At 41.9% G+C, this 19,311-nt stretch overlaps 1 long non-coding RNA gene across 1 annotated transcript; it reads left to right on the top strand.

The window, feature by feature from the left end:
* The first annotated feature begins 5,214 nt into the window (after window positions 1–5,214).
* LOC100465681 lies at window positions 5,215–15,798 on the top strand. Its single transcript, XR_002143830.2, has 3 exons — window positions 5,215–5,467; window positions 13,136–13,392; window positions 13,875–15,798. It is a non-coding gene; the product is annotated as an uncharacterized LOC100465681 (long non-coding RNA).
* Window positions 15,799–19,311: the final 3,513 nt, after the last annotated feature.

Here is a 19,311-nt window from a genome sequence, read left to right as displayed (position 1 = left end):
CAACCGTGCAAGATGGGTAAGACTATCTCCGTGACGCAGGGCACCTCCAGGGAGTATACAGCGCCTCTTTGCATGCAGGGCTCTTCCAATATCACACATCTGACGTTGCGCTCGGCCATTCAACTTCTCATTTGTTGGTTCTTTTACTCTTCAGCCAAACTTGTGGTTAATACGTTTGAAGAGTACCCAGTCCAGGGGGGATGGAGACCCATGATTCAGACACCATGTTATGGAGTAAGTGGTGCGACAGGGGTAAACTGTTTTGGGGTCAGGCAGGACTCACCAGAGGAGGTAATACTAAGTAGCATCCTAAAGTGGAGGTGATCTAATGAAACTGTCTTAATGCACATGGTCTAACTCAGCGCTTCACAAACTGTGCTTGAAGGAACACTAGTACTTGGCTGAATATCAATAGATATTCTGTGGATGACTGAATATCCCAATTACCAAGAGTTGTTCCGTGCTTTGACCCAGCATTTCATTCCCTGTAAATCATTTCAGCTGGTCCACTGCTTTACCAATGAGCCCGCTGAGTGTGAGCAGTCAGAATTAGTCTGACATAATCGGGCTCATTTAGGCAACAAGACCCTCGTGGTGGTCTCACAGCTGAATCTTCTGACCCGGTAGGGTGAAGGCACAGAACCCCAGAACAGAGAGGACAACTGTTAAACATGGCATCATACAGCACTTCTCAGCCTTCCTGTAGCTCATACTTTTCTTACTTGCTTAAGAAGACATTGGACATTCTTTGGATGAATTTAGTGGGTGTGATTTAAAAAAAAATTCATTTAAAAAACAAACTAGAAGTGATAATAAGCTGGATTGTTCAATATTTAAGCAAGAAGCCAAAATCAAGTTATCAAAGGAGCTTTTTGAAGTCTCACAAGGCAAAACATCTCTGCACCAGAGTGAGACCAAGTAGCTCGTACCATGGCTAGTCAGCCAGCACCCACATTTCCCGGGAGAACAGAGAAGAGAGCCAGGAGGTTGACTGTTTAAAGTGGGTAATCTGAGCAGCACAATGTTGAAAGCTGAAATTGGAATTAGGTTAGCCAGAAAAAATTCAAAGTGGGAAGGAGCCTCTCCACATCTCTTCGACTGTGCACAGCAAGCAGCCAGGCCTCAGTAACAACCTTGAGAAAAGCACGCCCCTTTGTGAGTTAGAAACTTGGCAGCAACCTAAGTAGTCCCACCTTTCTGTGTGTGTTTCATGTCATTTTTATGGAAGTCTCAAATGTGTGCTGGTAATCTCTACTGCAGTTCTCCTGCAGGATGTAACCTGCACTCCTGGAATACTTTGTAGGAGTTCTGAGGTTTGTTTCTGCTTGCCGTGGTTCGACGTGTTTGGGGCAAGACAGCGCGCATTCAGGGTGGAAGGGATGCCCTCTGCAACGTAGCCGGGCCCATCTCAGGGCTCTCGGCTTTAACATCAGAGGGGTTTTGATTTTCAGTAGCACAGGAGGGTCCTTAGCGTGGCTGATACTTCCCCCTGGTGCCCCCTGAACCCTGTGCAGCTTGGCGATGTTAGCGCCGGGGCTCCTGTGTGCTGCTGTTAGAGCAGCTGGGCAAACAGTTCACTCTGTGCCAGCCTCTTGGCATTAAATTTTTCCTATCTTAGCAGGGAATGGGGACTCTCTGATTGTGAAGGACCCAAACCTCGATGGCCAGGCCTGTAAAGTTGTCCCCACAGCACCTGGCTCAAGACACAGAAGACACACATATCTGTCCCTCAGCCAAGGTCCCAGTTCTTTCCACAGCTCGTGGGAGGGCTGCTGTCCTCTCTTATTCTGCCAAATTTCACATGATATATGTTTTGTACTTTGGTTACAGAAGGAGGGAGGGAGTGGCAGAAAAGAGGAACAGAGAAAACAGTGCTCTGCTTCTCATGTAAGAGCTCTAATTCTCTCTTTCCTGGAGGAAGTACAAACTGCATGAGAGTGTCCTCTTTCTCCTCTTTCTACATAGATTCCCCCTCCACCCTTATTTTCTTGGCTCTTCTGAGACCAGTCTTTTGCAATAAGAGGGCAAAGAAGAGGGTGAGGCAAAGAATGTGTGAAAACAATTCTAGTTCTTCTCATTTCGAGTTCCAGAAACCAGGTAAAACCATCCTTTCCTCCATATGCAACGTACCCACCTGAGCGCCTGCCACAGTCATGCTGGCTCCATGACACTTCCCCTGTCACCTCTCACCTGTCCTCTCCGTCCCATGATGGAAACACGAAGAAAGATGCAACACTACTTCCACAACCTTGTGGAGGCTTAATTCTTTTTTTTTTTTTTAATTTTGGAGTTTCAGAGCAAAACCGAATTGTACTTATTAAAAAACAAGGTTCCCAAACCAAATAATAAATAATTTTGAAAGGAAATTTTCTAATCAGCCATTTAGGATATTTGGCTTTACTCCATTTTACAAATACCAAATTGGTCTTCACTGATCTAGTCCAGGGAGAAATGAGACTGAAAAAAAACACAAAATAACAAAATTAAAAGTCACTCTTTTTTTAGCATTGTAATTGTAAGGAAATTTCACAATTACATACATACGTGTGTATATGAGAGTAATCTTGTATGTTTATATACTCGTCTAACGAATGTTTTCCAATCATCTACAATACTAAGCATGCCAGCTCTTGCCGGGTGCTGAAGATATCAGAGTTAATACAACAGTGCTTTGATTACCTATCACTATATAACAAACAACCCCAAAGCTTTATGCCTTAACATTATAAGCAGGTAGTGGTGACAACTGTGTAATAATGTGAATGTACTTAATGTCAGTGAACTGTATACTTACAAATGGTCAAAATGATAAATTTTATGTTATACAAAAAAGTTGAAAAAGTAACGCTATAATTCATTATGTTCTATCATAGTTCAGTGGGTTGACTGGGCTCAGCTGGGCAGTCCTCACTCAGGGTCACTCATGTAATTACAATCAGATGGTGGCTGGGGCTGGAGTCGTTTGAAGGCTTGACTGGTCAGGACATCCAGTTGGCTTGTTTCACAACTGGGATGGCTGGAACAACTGGGGCTTGCTGGCCCTCCCTCCCTCGCAACCTCCCTCCTGCTCTCTCTGTCAATCTCATTCTCCCTCTGTCTCTCTCACCATGTAGTCTCTGCACAAAGCCAAATTACTCTTCCTTAGAGCCAGGCGGGCCACAGCAGTCACACTTATGAATTCCTCCAGAGCACAAAGAGACCAAGGCAGACATTGCAAGGCTCTCCATGGCCTAGCTTCAGAAGTCATCAGCTTCACTTCCACTGAATTCTATCGGCTACACAAGAAAAGCCTAGATTCACTGTGGGAAAAAATTACCCAAGGCATGAATGCAGGGAGGTGTGATTTGGTGGGGCGGCCATCTTTAGCAACCAGCCAAGATAAGCAAGCATGGTCCCTAACCGCAAGGAGCTAATACTAACTAAATAAACACTGAACTAAGAATTTTAAGCCCTGAGTACTAATTTTGGCTTTGCCATGTGGTTGTCAAAGTCATTCAAACTTTAACAATGAAACAACAGAAAACAATCCCTACTGAAATGGATTTTTAATGGCGTACAGAACTAGGTCCTATGCAGCAATAACAATAATGCTGAGGTTCTTAAGAGAGAAGTGCTTTTGACCATGATATTTGTGTGATGCCATTTGACCTGGTTTCCAAGCTTCCAAAAAAGAGAATAAAAAACAAATCATGCTTCCAAAGAGTATTTGTGGATATTGCTCACTTGGAAAGCAGAACACATAAAGAGTGTATATTTGTAGACTATTCCTAATTTTGCTTAAAACACACATGTACACACATACACATATAAACTCGCAGAGATAAGACTAGAGAGAATCCCATGAACATGTTTTTTTAGAGATTTTTAATTTTGAAGTTTATCATGTAATTTATTTATTTATTTTAAAGATTTTATTTATATATATATATAGAGAGAGAGAGAATGCGTGTGCGTGAGTTAGCATGGGAAGGGCCAGAAGGAGAGGGAGAAGCAGACTCCCTGCTGAGCAGAGAGCCGGACTTGGGGTTCGATCCTAGGACCACAGGATCATGACCTGAGCCGAGGCAGACACTTGACCTACTGAGCCATCCAGGGGCCCCTCCTGTGAACATGTTTAAGATGGTTAGGATGTAAGTGTTTGTTTTTTCTTTCTTTATACTTTTCTAAATTTCCGCAATGAACATCTATTGCTTTCTAAAACAAAAACTATGTTATAATATAGTATATTTATAACTAACATCCTGAAGAGAAAGGAAAGTGAACAATTAGTTTTTATGCTTATATCTGGAACCTGGGCTTCCCAAAATAACCATCCGAAGATGGCAAATTAGCACTGAATCTTAATATGATACTTGGTAAAAGTGAAGCAAAGACTTCAGGGTCTGGGGTGAGGTTCACAGGACTTCAACATTAACAACTTTATATAAGAGGAGTCAGGCAACAGAGAATTTCCTAAATCTCCTATGAGCAGAAAACACTTCTTGACATAGGAAAGAGTCTGAGGTCCCTGGGTTCTGTCCTTGAACGCTGAGGTTCTTAAGAGAGAAGTGCTTTTGACCATGCTATTTGTGTGATGCCATTTGACCTGGTTTCCAAGCTTCCAAAAAAGAGAATAAGAATTTTTTAAAAAGGTGAAATGTTAAATATAATTAAATATGTATGTATGTCTCCACAGTGTATGAAGCCTTCCATCAAGGCCATCCATTGGGGAATCCAATACATTGGAATGACGGTGGGAAGAAAGTCCTTTCTTATCTCACAGGAAGGTTATAGTGTTATATGGAAGGGAGCAGGAAGACGTTTCAGCGGGAGGACCCCATGAGTGGTAAGCGGAAATGAGACCTTAGTGGTGATACAGTGGCTAGCTGAGCACGAAGCCATAACTCCCATGGCTCGGCCTCAAATCTATGTCACAGACAATGAAATATAGTGCAGAAACCAAGGTTTTATTTAAAAGTAACTCAAGTTCTTCATTTCTCAAGGACTGTTAAAAATACTGAAGAACATAGTTTACAATACCACCCTAAAATTTTCTTTCTCCTCTATGGGTTGTCTGCTAGTCATCTGCCCCAATGTCCATTTTCCTTCTCTTCCTTAGACGTAGAACCTGGGATTTTACTGGACCCCTCGAATAAAATAGAAACCTCTCCCAGATGCTGCTACATGACTAAATTCTGGGCAACGAGTTTAAGTGCAAGCGTTGAAGGCAGCTCCTGAAAAATCTCCTCAGAGGGTGTCAGCAGGCCTTGTCTCTTCCTTCCTCCTTTATGCTGGCAACAGTACAGATGATCTGACTGGAACGGAAACTCCTATTTTGCACCATGGGAGAGCATGCTAAAGACAATGGAACGAGAGAAGAGAAAGACCCTGAGTCCTTGATGTTCATGGAACTCCCATGATGGTGATGAATTACCTACATTCGGACTTTTTAAAATGATTAAGGAAGAGGAACAATCTTCTGTCCTAGGTAAGCTACTATTCTTCAGAGAATTTTCTGTTGCTTGCAGCTAACTGTAATCTTAACTGATTCAAAGTCAAATCCCTTAGATTTCATATTTCTAAATGCACCTTTTCTAAAATTCCCTAGAAAAACTGTTCCCTACTTGCCGTCTCCAGGATCCCAGTCCCAAGAGGCTTTTCTCTCCTTTCCCATGAAAGAACATCTCACCTCCTCAGCGACTGGGCCCTTCCTTCTGCTCATTTATCCTCCTGACTCTGAGGCTCCAGCCACCTGTCCTCATTCTCAAATCCTGCACCCCATACCACCACACGACTGGTGGCAATGGCAGGGCCTCTTTGGAAGTTGAGGGGAAGAAAATAAGCAAGCAGAGGCTAATCTTTCTTTCTTTCTTTCTTTCTTTCTTTCTTTCTTTCTTTCTTTCTTTCTTATATGATCTTTCTTATGAGGAAGGGGACAGGGAGTTGTGGGGAGATTCACACATCAGTAACTTTAACTGTATCACACAACTTTTGGGGAAGTGAAATAATTAAGGGAAAATTTCAATGTTGAAAAGATGCCTTTTCACATGTGCAAATAGCTTTATAGAAAATGTGTATTTTTCTTATGATTATTTCTTATATTGAACAAAAAAATTGCAAAGAGAAAAATTACACAGCTCTTTGAGATGATAATATTTGAGGAAGGACAATTCTGGAGCAGCATTTTAATTATTTTCACTCTCACACTTACATGGCATTTAAACGCATCACTTCATTTCACCTTCTGAACAACCCTGAAGGGTAAATACTATTACCGTCCTCTATACATAGGAGAAAGCGGAGGCTCAGAGAGGTCAAATGCCTTGTTCAAGTTCACATAATATGTCAAGCTGTATCACTGTTCTCAAATATTGCGTGTCCCACACCATGGTGAGACTAGACCCTGTCGCATCTTTGACAGCAGGCTTGGCAATGTGACTTGCTTGGGCCAATGAAATGTGAGTGGAGGTCCAACATGGGTTCCAAACACAGGCTTTAAGACTGATTCTTCTACCTTCTTTTCCTTGCCATGAGACCTGCCTACCTGGGTCGAAGCTGGGTCATTGGAAAACTATGTAGAGTTGAGCCACAGCTGGAGGACACTTTATCTGACCAAGAAATACCACCGTGTTTATTTATTCCTGTCACAGAATTTAGACTAAGGGGACTGATGCATGGAATCAGTGACTGGAAAGCCTGCGCCTGAAAGCCCAGCGCACCCCAGGCAGCATTGGCTTGGTACTCCCTGGCATTTCCGCACCATCTAAACAGCTTTTGGGAGCGGCAGCAACTCTCCACTCCCTACTGCATCCTCTGTCTCTCATGGTGGGAGTTTCTTCAATATACTCGAATCAGGCAATCTACTACCGTAGTCCCGTATGGATGTTTCTCAAAGGGTCTGCCATCAGGCCATTCTAGTACAGTTCAACACACAGCCTTGCTCTTGATTGGCATCCCGTGCCCCTGGGGCCCAGCTGCCGCAGGCCTCAGCTGGACAGTGGCTTTTCTGCCCACCAGAGGACTCTCACTCTGACTGTCACCAAACCCCGGCTTCTGACTTCACAGATGGCCAAATGCGCTAGGAGAGTTTCCCCAGACACTTCCCTCCTTCCCCTCTTCGCCTGTTCGAACCCCTCCACTTTGTAAGAGAAAAAAAACTTTGAAATTAGGGGTGTCACTGTAGTTCTAAGCCAGAAGGCTTTTAACAAGCCACCAGAAACAGGCTACTTGTATCTCAGCTGCATTAAAAAAAGGAGATCAACAGTGATCTGGTCAAGGTCCAAGCAGGACGGCAACCATCAGAGAGAAAGCTAGTAGGTAGGCCAGAGCTGTACCAGGACACCAGCAGTGACTGCCATGGCTGCCAAGGAGACCCAGAGTTCCCCAGATTTCACGACAAGATTAGGAATCAACTTGGACACTATATGACAGGAACGTGGATGTCCCAGAAATCCACTGGGTGGAACACAATTTGCTCATCCTCTCTAAGGCTGGTGTGGCCTGAGAAATTTGCATAATACTCTGATTGTGTTTGTCATAGCAGGTGCTTTTTTTGCCAAAAGTATTTTTCCACCACCAGCAAATACATGGGTACAATGACTTGTGATGACTTGAAACTGTGTGAGTTTTCCCATATCTTGTGATCAATAGTAGCATTGTTAGTTGTTTTAAGAGAATAATGGGGAAGTTTTAAACATCTACCAGGAAACAAAACTATACCGGTTATAGTCCTTTTTAAGGAAAATTACTTATCCTTCGGGTTGTTTTTTTTTTTTTGAGCCAATATGGTTTTAGTAACCATGTTTAAAGTTTATTTAAAATCTCATTTCCTCTAAGGCTTATAATGAACTGAGTGGAAAAAATCTCTTTACCACAGGGCAGATGACTCGAGGAAATGTGAGGAAGTGTGGAGATACATTTCTGATGTATTTTGTGGGCAAGAATACCTTCTCCAGAAAAGGTATTTGTAGACTCACTAAGTACCTGTGCACCTAAGCGGAAGGCCCAGCGTTTTATTTGCCACAGTCCTACTTCAGAAGGACGGTGAAGCTTGAGAGAAAATGAGGAAGAACAGAAATCAGAACAGGGGATTACCCAAAGATTCAAAGGAGGAACCTTCAAATATGCTTTGCCAGATAGGTTTGACTCACAGTACAGAAGTGATGCCAAGGTCAATTAAGGCTGTATTTTACTGAATTTAGAACAAACCAAATGTGTCTTGTAAATGGATCCACTTCTATGTGCAAATATTCTGGGAAAGTCCTATGTATGTGTGTGTGTGTGTGTGTGTGTGTGTGTGTGTGTGTGTTTCCCAAAAGCTAAGAGGAAAGGGGATTTTCCTCACTCTGGTGAAGCTAACGGAAGAGATCTGTTTCTAGGGGCCATAAATCCCACTGGCAACAGCTGTTCCAACTGGACAGAGGGGGAGCTCAAAAGGAAGAATGGGAACAGCTGTTATAACTGATACTATGCCCCTCACCTCTCCCCGCAGATTCCTTTTACTAACTGTTCTTCAAGTCTTCTTTTTCACTTGTTTACATGACATCTGTATTTTAATACTCTTTCCCCACACCTCCTCATGGCCACTCCCTCGTCTCCCTGAGGTCTTGCCCAAAGGCCACCTTCTCATTGAGCCTTCTCTGCCCCCCATCTAAGAGTGCAGCACTTTCCTCTCTAAACCAACATCCCCTAGTCTCCCTTTCCACTTTTCTTGGTAGCACTATTTTATTCTTTTAAAGTGTAATATATCATGCATACAAAAGAATATATATATTTGTAAATTACAAATCACACTAATAGACTAAATACCCACGGAGTTTACCACAACATAAGAATTTAAAACATTTTAAACACACCGTTGTCTTCCTCGTCATATTCCTGATATGTGCACTAGAAGAATGTCCTTAGTAGTATGCATAATTTTAACACAAAACTGAAAACAGCACAAATACCCATCAAAGAATGGATAAATGAACTCTGATATATTCACCCAGTAGAACATTCCTCAGTGGAAATCAATGAACTACAGTTATACACAACTGGGTGTAGATAAATCTTAGAAACATAATGAATAGAATAATTAAGTCCCAGAAGACCAAACAGAATATAATACCGTTTACATAAGGCTCTAAAACAAGCAAAAACAGTGTTAGTAGCATGAATCTTAACAACTGTTAACACACTGAGACATACTCATCATCTTTATCTCAGCTTACTACTCAGATAGGACCCTTCCACTTCAACGTATGTGTAAAACAATGTCTTCTAAATTCACGCCAGTTTTAAACAATCTTAATTCCCCAAATACAAAACTATATTTAACCTTCCAAGTTGGAAAATAGGAGTCAATCGTGACATCTTTTGCTTCTTGCCCACCATATAAAACTGATCACTCAGTCAGGTAACTTCACCTCTTACATCTGGCCCCAATCTCCTCCCAGTTTCCCATCTCCCACCTCCTTAGATCAGCTCTTCAACTTTGAATTCTAGATATTTGACAGTTTCCTAACCCACTCCCCCATTTCAGTCTATTCACAGTTTTTCCGTGAGTTGTCCGGAAGATTAATTTTTTTCATTTTTATTTCAATAAATTTCAACTTAATTTAATACGAGCATAGCCATGGCCTGAAACCTGTAGGGTACAAGAGGTGGGGTCCTCATCTTTCTTTGGACATCTCCACTACTTGGGTGAGAACGAGCGGGTGGGGGAATTGGGTCCTACTTAAAGGGTGCTGTCATGGTTTTCACTTGACCATCCTAATTATCCACTCCTCCAACATGGCAGCAGTCCAGTCATTGCTTCTTTTGGGGGGCACAGTGTATGTTCATGTCAGCGCACACTGTGTTCTTGAGGGAGGGCTCATCTCACCATTTAGTTCTGGGTGTAGGAAATCTGATCCAGCTCAATGTATCCCAATCTCTTCATTCAGTTAGATTCTCAAGCCAGCTCAAACTGGCCAATCATTAAATTTTCTGAAATTTTGTGAGCTGCTTATTAATCCATTGGTAGCCTGAAATCAGCCCTGGTGGGAGAATTCAAACAAATTGGCAAAAACTACAAATCAGTTCCAGTTTTTTCTTATGAAAAGCCAGTTGTTAAACATTTACTAGTATTTACTAGAATGTCCACAGCTTTCTTCTCTCCCCAGTAATCTACTCCACTGACCCTTGCTGCTGGAACCTCTTCATCCCAGTCCTCTTGGGCAGGGGACCGACAAAATGGTTGAAGCCTGGTACTGCACGCTGTTCAGGTCACTCAGAGGAAAACCATTAATCTCTCTTCAAATCTCTGCTCTTTCTGCTCAAACTAGGACAGTAGCAGTCTGAGTAAGCAACTGCCTAAGCAGGCATACAGTTCAGGAAAGACATACCCATCTTCCCCTCTTGGAGTATTCACAATGTCTGGAAGCAATTCTGTTGGAGTCTCCTTCCCATTGGAGAGGGAGAAGGACTAACATCTCATATAAACAGTACTCCCTGATGATTTTCCTGGGGCAGCAGCCCTCAAACTTTCTACCTTAGGACTCTTTTATCTTCTTAAAAAATATTTAGGATCCCAAAGAGCTTTTTTGTGGGTTATGTCTATTGAAGTGACTGTATTAGAAATTAAAATGAAGGAATTTTTAAAACATATAAATACAGAAACATACATTCTCTTAGCTACTAGAGTGATGACATCATGTCATTTCATGTAGCCTCTAGAAATCTCCACTGTATATTCGTGAAAGAATAAGAATGGAAAAGGCAAATAATGTCTTAATATAGCTATAAATGTTTTGGCTCTTGACCCTCCCATGAAAAGTCTCAAGGACCTTTAGAGTTCCCCCTCCACTGTTGGGAGACAATTCTCCATGAGCCTCTCATGTTTCTGCATGCCTCACTAGCACAGACACCCACTACTTTTGATCACTACCTTTTCAAAGATGTTTGTGTTGTGAACAACTTTGGAAAACTAAAGACATCGTCTCCCTCCCAGTGTTTGCTCAGAGAAAAGGGCAAGTTTATTGCTGTCAAATATAATAAGGATAATGTCTCTTTATGGAATGTATATTGCTCTAGACTGTGTATTTATGAATTATGCAACTATAACCACAATCTAATTTTAGAACATCTGCATCAACCCACAAAGAATTAGCATTACCCTCTATTCTTCCTCATTCCTCTTCAGTCCTGAATAAGATTTTTAAATGATTATCTCTTCACATCTTTAGAATTTGACATCAACAAAAACTTCCCTCACTTAAGTAGATGATAAGAAATTTAAAATCATTTATTAGCAACTAATAAAGTCTTCCCAACAGCTGAAATTATAAAAAAATCTAAAAGGCATTTTTTTCTTTAACAAAGCTATTAATATTTCCTATGCAAATGTGAATGGATTTCTAAATACTATTGAACTTTTTCATTTTATGTTAATTATCTATTGCTTAGTAACAAATTACCCCCAAAATTTGGTAGCTTACAACAATAATAAAATGTATAATCTCACATGTCTGCAGATCAGGAATTTAGGGATGGCTTGGCTGGGCATTTCTGCCTCAGGTCTTCCATGAGGTTGTGGTCAAGTTGTGAGTAGAGGTTACAATCATCTGAAGACTTGACTAGGGATGGAAGATCTGCTTCCCAGGTGGCTCACTGATATAGCTGGTAGGTTGAAAAACCTCCCCAAAAGATGTCTGTGTCCTAATACCCAGGATCTGTGAATATATTACTTTACATGGCAAAAAAGGACTTGGCAGATATGCTTTGGTTAAGAATCTTAACATGGGGAGATAATGCTGGATTTTCCACGTGGTCCCAATGTAATCACAGAGTCCATATAAGATGGAGTTAAAAGTATAGGATGAATAGTAGAGGGGCACCTGGCTGGCTCAGTTGGTAGAGCATGCAGCTCTTGATCTCAGGTTGTGAGTTTGTGAGTTCGAGCCCCACGTTGGTATAGAGATTATCTAAAAATTTTTTTTTTAATTTTTAAAAAAAGGATAAATGGTAGAAGATGTGAAAACAGAAGCAAGAGGTTGGAGTGATACAAGAAAGGACACATGAGCCAAGGAATGTGGGTGGTCTTGAGAAGCCAAAGGAAACAGATTTTCCCCTTTGCACCTCAGGAAAGAGCCAGTCCTGCCAACACCTTGACTTTAGTCCAGAGAGACTGATTTGGGATTTATGACCTCTGTAACTATAAGATAATAAATTTGTATTGTTTTAAGCCACTACATTTGTAGTAATTTGTTATAGTAGCAATAGGAATAGTAGTAGTTGGGAAGTTGAGGCTGGCTATTCACAGAAGGCCTCATTTTCTTGCCACAGGGACATCTCCATAGAGCTTCTTAAATGCCTTCATGACATGGTAACTTGTTTCCCCCAGAGCAAGTGATACAAGAAAGAACAAAGTGGAAGTCACAATGTCTTTCACCATCTAGCCTCAAATATCACACTCGATCATTTCTACAGTATCTTATTGGTTACACAGGTGAGCCCTATCCAAGATGGGAGAGGACTATGTGGGGCATGAATTTGAGAAAGCAGGAGTCATTAGGGTTCACTTTGGAAGCTGACTAGCACACACAAGTATTTTAGATGGTGATGAAACTCTAATTTAGAGAACACATACATGCCTTAAAAGAGCAGTCACCTTTGTCTAGTTTCTATGCCACTGAAGAGTACATCAGCCAGCAATGACCGGACGACCAATACAGGTAAAGACAGATGTTGGGGCCCTTAGCTCACAGAAAACATAGCCTGATTTCTCTGACATCCCTCCTTCTCCCTCAATACAGGCCTTGGGTTGGGGCAATGTTCCTTGGACACCTGAAATATAAATTCATCCAGCAGCTCCACAGACCCTGTCATAGTGTGGGTCTCCAAAAGCAGAGCCTGAAACAAAGGCTTGCCTGCTCATAGTTTATTTGGGGAGTGAGTCCAGGTTAAAACCTGGAAGAGTGAAGCAAAAAATGAGGGAAAATCAATAAAAAGATGGGCTTACAAATTAGCCTCCATTATTGGCAACTGAAGTTCATTCCCATAGGACCTTCTGGGGACCCTTTTCAAATGCATTCAGAATGATACCAGGTGATGAACATGGCAAGCTTGATCCATCAGTTCCCACCCCTTGGTCAAAAACTGCTCCATGGGCATTCATTTTCCACACCTCCAGGTTGTGCATGTGGAGGTGTGGAACCCAAAGCCATGGCAGCTGAGAGTCCCTGGGGCCATAAGCCAGAGGCATGCTGAAGAGTCGCAAGGAAGGTGCTATCGGGTTGCACCTAGGGGAAGCTGGTAAGTCTGTGTGGAAACTGGTCACCACAACAGACAGTGAAGAAGTGGATGGAGAGGATTTGGAGTACTCCCCTAGCAGTGTTCCGTATTTGCTCTTTGCCTGGGATAGAAGTCTGCATCTGGCCAGGGAAGTAGGTAAGTACATGCCCGGATGGCAAAGAGCCACCTTGGCCATTTTTAACACGCAATATGGTGGTGGAGTAACACATGCTATATGTTTCTTCCTGGGGACCTTACGGAACTCTGTCTTCCATGGGAAAGGAGAAAGGGAAGTCTTTTTGCCATTTCCCAAGTCCCAACTGGTGTACCTAGTTCCAAATGCCTAACAAGAAGCCCTCTAAAATGGGAGAGCCTTACCATCCCATTTGTCCTCAAGTTTGGAACCTAATTACCAATTTTAGAGCCCAAGGGAAAAAAAAATCTCAATCATTATTCTATTAGTAAGCATATTCTAGGTCATCCAGATGACCACCATGTAAACAAACACACAAACAAACAAGGGTGCCTTTTTCGTGTTCGTTGTCTGCATTTGTGTTTAGTAAGGTCAATTATCATAGCCTGTGGCAGTTTTTTAAAAAGTAGCTTAAAAAAACCTCTTTGACATTCTTCTCATCAAGACCTCAAGACATGGGGTCCGTGCTCCCTCCCGCTGAATAGGAGTGGACTTGTGGCTCACTGTAACCGATAGAATACGCTGGAAATGACCTTGTGTGCCTTCTGAAGCAAGTTCAGAGAACGTGAGGCAAGTTCTACTTTGTGAGCTGGGACACTCGGGAGCTGGGAGCTGCCATGTCAGCAGCCAGCCTACCCTGAGGATCCCAAGCTGTGCGAAAGCTGACACTGCCTGCAAAGGCATTGGTTGAAACTCCAGCTGACCACGCAGCGTCAACTACCAGAGAGAAGAGCCCTTGAGTCTTCTCCGCTGAGCCCCGGCGATCACGCGGGTAAGACAAGCCATTCCCCACTGTGCTCAGTCTGAATTCCTGACTCACAAAATCCAGAAAGCATCATAAAGCGGCTGTTTAAGCAGCTAAGTTTTGAGGGAGACTTAACGTATTAAATGAAGGTCAAGTAACCGCGCAGCACGTTGTGTAGATGAGAGACGTACCGCCGTTTGAGCAGCAAAAAGAAGCGGAGGAGTGGACTCGTCATAAAGCACGAGGCGTTATAGGCCTCTGGAACTCTTTCACGACTAATGAAATTCGTGCTTTTTGTGAATCTGTTTCAGCAAAATATGATCCTTCACATTCAGTTAATGTGAATTTGAATTTTAGAACTCATATGGTTTTGTTTTTATGTATTATGTAAGTTAATTTTGGTTCTCCGGTTGTTTAAAAAACTATAAACAAAAGAAGGTGATATATAACTAGTTGAAGCTGATACATATAGGATGCATATTACAATAAGAGTAATTTAGGTCAACCCTGAAAAAGTCCTTAAAAATCATTTCCATTAAAAGGGTGCATGCAATAATCAGATTCGGGAAACACTACTTTGTAGTGTTATCAGCTACCTTCTGCTTAAAAACCCACCAAAATACTCTACTGCCTGTTGCCTTTGAATTAAGTCCAAGCACCTCTGTAAGAAAACACAAGGCCCTTCACGATCTCCCTCAGATCTTCCTTCCCTTCATCCATTTGCCCTGTGTTCCAGCCACCCTGAACTTCTCCCCCATCTCCTCAGAAACTCCTACCCTTCCTTAAAGACTCAGTTCAACTGCCACTTCCTCCGTGAAGTCTTTACGGATTCATAGGATTCCGTCCGCTGTGCTCTCACCATGTTTCCGTCCAGGCCTGGCGGAAAACAAGGGGCACATTTGAAAACATTACCTGAAAGCAGCTGTGACTTTTGGTCGCACATGCAGGCAGCCCATTGTGGAAGGAGCAGCAGATTTATACCTGACCTCGTGTTTATCCCTTCCTCTGATGTGCTGCCAGGGTCCTGTTGGCTGAACCCAACCAGAAGCCAAAGGGCAAAGAAACCCACTGACACAGTCGTCCGTACAGATCAGCCTTCCCAGGGAAAAGCAAGGTGGAGAAGGATGGAGGGAGGCTGTGGGATGAGAGGGGAGCAAACCATATCCAAGCTCTTTATTTATACGTGAATGACAGACATTCTATCGCAACCACCTATTTTCATGAGTGCCTTCCCCCTGGACTCTGACCCTGCCACCATTACCTCCACAGTCTCTGCCCTTGGAAAAGGGCGTGGACAGAGGAGTCTCTTAGGAAGCGGTTTTTGAATTAATGAATTGATAAGGGAATGGCATAGATGAGAACAGCAAGAGCATAACTGGTGCTCTTGAATGGTTTTCAATTTTTATTTTTAAATGCTGTCTCTACAGTTGTTTTATTTCTGTCTTTTGGAATACACCCTCCCCCTTTTTTTCTGTAATAGAGTTCTTGTGGGGTTTTTTTTTTCCCTAAGCAAAGCAGCTATTTGTATTGTATTTTCGTTTATTTGAATCTTGTTACTGTGATTTTAGCTCTTCAAGCCAGTTAGGATTATATCTTATAATAAAGCTCATTTTAATCTGTTTTATTTGTGTGTATACGATTGTAGAGCAATTTAATTTATAAAAGAGGACACATTTATGGCACATGGTTTAAAATTTTCCCTTCAGTTTTGTACTGATTTCCTAAATTTCTTTACACTATTTGTATGGATCCTGTCAATCAAATTTTATTCTGTATAAGAGATTAATAGAGGAATGCTACATTAGAAGCCTTCCAGTTTCCTTGAATGATTTTTAGTATTCTGTAACACTTTTTTGTAATTAAGATTTAAATACCCAATCCCTCAAGACTTGCCATACAGAGAGCTGTCAATCAGAGAATTGGCAGGCTGTATGAACCGCATGATGAAGTCTTTATCCCTACTCTCTGATGCCTTCAAGACCAGCTTTTGCGAGCTGATCCTTCATTTCACATGTCTTAGAACTCACTCACACTTCTTATGCTTGGAAATGTAACACACAAAGTGACAACGTAATCCACAGCTAATAAGTTAGCGGCTATAAAAATGAACATTCACATAAACTTGCCAAGCATGAAGGCTGGAGGTGTTACACCGTACTCGTGTATACATGTTTGCCAGGGCAATAGTACATATGCCTTTGGAGATGCTTCTAAGTTATGCAGAGAAGCCGACAATAATTCTTGAACTTTGTTGTCAGGATCCAGTTTCATTTAAGAGCCAAAGCAACAGCATCAAAACACTTGGCCGTGATCAGCCACCATCCAGCCGGCGAAGAACACATGTAAAACTAGCCTTTGCGTTGCGAATTTTGTGGAAGGAAGACTATGTCAGCTCACTTCATTGTGTCCTAGTCTAGGATCTATGCTTTCGCTGAAAAAACAATAGTAATGAAGGAGTTCTTGGATCTCTTTTCTGCTTATCTTTTAACTCGTTACAGAGTCAAGTAAAATAAATAATTGCCATTATTCTGTAGAGAAAAATTTTCATCTGGAATTTATATCATTATTACCAAGTGTAAACACATCGTTCCCATGTTTTAAAATTTACATTCAAAATTTAAAATTGTAAGTTTATTCCGTTACAATTAATACTTACAGTAGTGCACAATGAAATCTAACAGTGGCCTAAAATTTGAACCTCATACCATAAAACAGAGTTCTGCTCATTGAAATCTCATTTTAAATTTACTTATCCTGGGGGCACCTGAGTGGCCCAGATGGTTAAGTGTCTGCCTTCAGCTCAGATCATGATCATGATCCTGCCGTCCTGGGATTGAGCCCTTCATCCAGCTCCCTGCTCCGTTAGGAGCCTGCTTCTCCTTCTCCCTCTGCCTGCCGCCCCCCTGCTTGTGAGTTCTCTCTCTTCTCTCTCTCTCTCTCTCTGACAACAAATAAATTAAATCTCTAAAAAAAATCTACTTATCTTATACGATAAGATAAGGTATTTGATATACAATGCTTTAAACATTTATAAATTCTTGATACATGCATCTGTTTTTAATGTACCATATTTGTGAATATTGTTTTTAATAAATTAATAAACTCTCTTAATGTTTTCCCAATATGATTTTTTAAAATTGTGTGAGCTCGTGATCACATATGTGAGGGGAGAGCACCTGGAGTCCACTGGAAAGGTGAGCAGAGATTTGTGTTAAGTGGAAACAGAGTTGCATGTCAGTAGAGGAAGGAGGCCAATGTTACCACATGCCTGTTAGAGCACATTTAATGGATCTTATTTTGAAACTTACGAGAATCCCACAAGGTAGACATCTTTTATCCCTGTACTGATTCACACACTAAATCTCAGGTTGGATAAATCACCATAATTCACAGGGTTGGGAAATCGGAGGCTGTGAAATAAATCCAGATCTAATTAAAAGGTCTGTTCTTTTTATTATCCCACATAGTCTTCCAATGTGCAGAAAGTAAAGCAGACTACAAGCTCTTCAAAGATAGGAGCTCTGCCCAAAGCGCCATTGTGTGTATGTCTGCCTGTCTATCTGTATTCATTCATTCAACAAGCATATGTTCAGGGTCTGCTTTGAGCCAGGCTCAGTGCTAGGCCCCGAGAATACAATGGTGAACAAGACAAACAAGAGGCCCTGTCCTCGAGGAGCTTACAAACTATAGAGGGTTTCAGAAAAGCAGACACTTCAGTCATCTAGTGTGATCAGAGCTATGGGGAGAGGAAGGTGGAGATGCTCAGGGAATTCAGATTTTTGGGATCTGGGAAGGTGACTTGGAGGAAGCAGCCTCCAAGCAGAGACTTCACAAGCAAGCAGGGTTTGTTTGGGTGCAGGAAACCAGGGATGTTGCTGGAGAGAGAGGTCCTGAAGAGGGTACTGAATGTGCAAAGGCCTGGAATGAAGAACACGGACACACTGAGAAGGGGCAGGAATGGCAGGGAGGGGAGGAGATGTTACAAAGGAATTTATAGGCACTGTTCAAAGGATTGGAAACAATAGGACTACGTGTGCATTTGAAGACAATCTCTCGGAGCAGAGTCGAGACCCAATGGAGGGCGAGGAGCATAGAGGGCGCTAGGAGTTGGAAGACTGCTGGACGTGGTGGGGGCCTGCACTCCCAAGTGGTTCTGGGGACTGGGAAGTGGGAAGGCTGAGTCTGGAGACTGTTGTGAGAGAGGAAGAGCACACTGTGGACTGTTCACAAAGGTTTGTTAAGTTTCTGAAGAATACTGAGAGAAAGAGCACTAAAACAATTAATACAGGTCAAATCCCCTCACACAGAACTCCATGGGAAACTGCTATAATTTGAATGCTCCCCCTTAATGAAAATGGAGACTTCTATGAAATATTATGTAGTCATAAAAAATAATGAGATCTTTCTGTTTGCCACACATGGATGGACCTAGAGGATATAACAACTAGGTGAAAGAAGTCAACCAGAGAAGAACAAATAGCATATGATTTCACCCATAGATGGAATTTAAGAAACAAGACAAATGAACTAAGGGGAAAAAAAAGAGAGACAAAAAACCAGACTCTTTTTTTTTATTTTTAAAGATTTTATTTATTTATTTCACAGAGAGAGACAGCCAGCGAGAGAGAGGGAACACAAGCAGGGGGAGTGGGAAAGGAAGCAGCAGGCTCCCAGGGGAATAGCCCGATGCGAGGTTTGATCCCAGGACGCTGGGATCACGCCCTGAGCCAAAGGCAGACGCTTAATGACTGAGCCACCCAGGCGCCCCAAAAAACTACACTCTTAAATGTAGAGAGCAAACTAGTGGTTGCCAGAGGGGAGGTGGATAGGGGAAAATAGATTAAGATTAGAGTACGCTTACCCTGATAAGTGCTGAGAAATGTATAGAATTGTTGAATCACTATATTGTACATCTGAAATTGATATAACACTGTGTATGATTATACTTGAATAAAAAAATAAATTAAAATAAGTAGAGACTTCTTATGAGCTCTAAAGTATAACTATTCCTTTAAAAACCTTAAATTGCAGCATCCAGAGGGAAAAATCTCTGGTAATAAGGTACTTAAGCATTTGAAGGTATTTATCTCTAATGGGATTAGAGGTCTTCATCTAACTTCCTGGAATTGATAGGCGA

This window comes from Ailuropoda melanoleuca, chromosome 2 (assembly GCF_002007445.2).
Source record: "Ailuropoda melanoleuca isolate Jingjing chromosome 2, ASM200744v2, whole genome shotgun sequence".
Lineage (NCBI taxonomy): Eukaryota > Metazoa > Chordata > Mammalia > Carnivora > Ursidae > Ailuropoda > Ailuropoda melanoleuca.
This window is presented reverse-complemented; position numbering and strand designations above follow the sequence as displayed.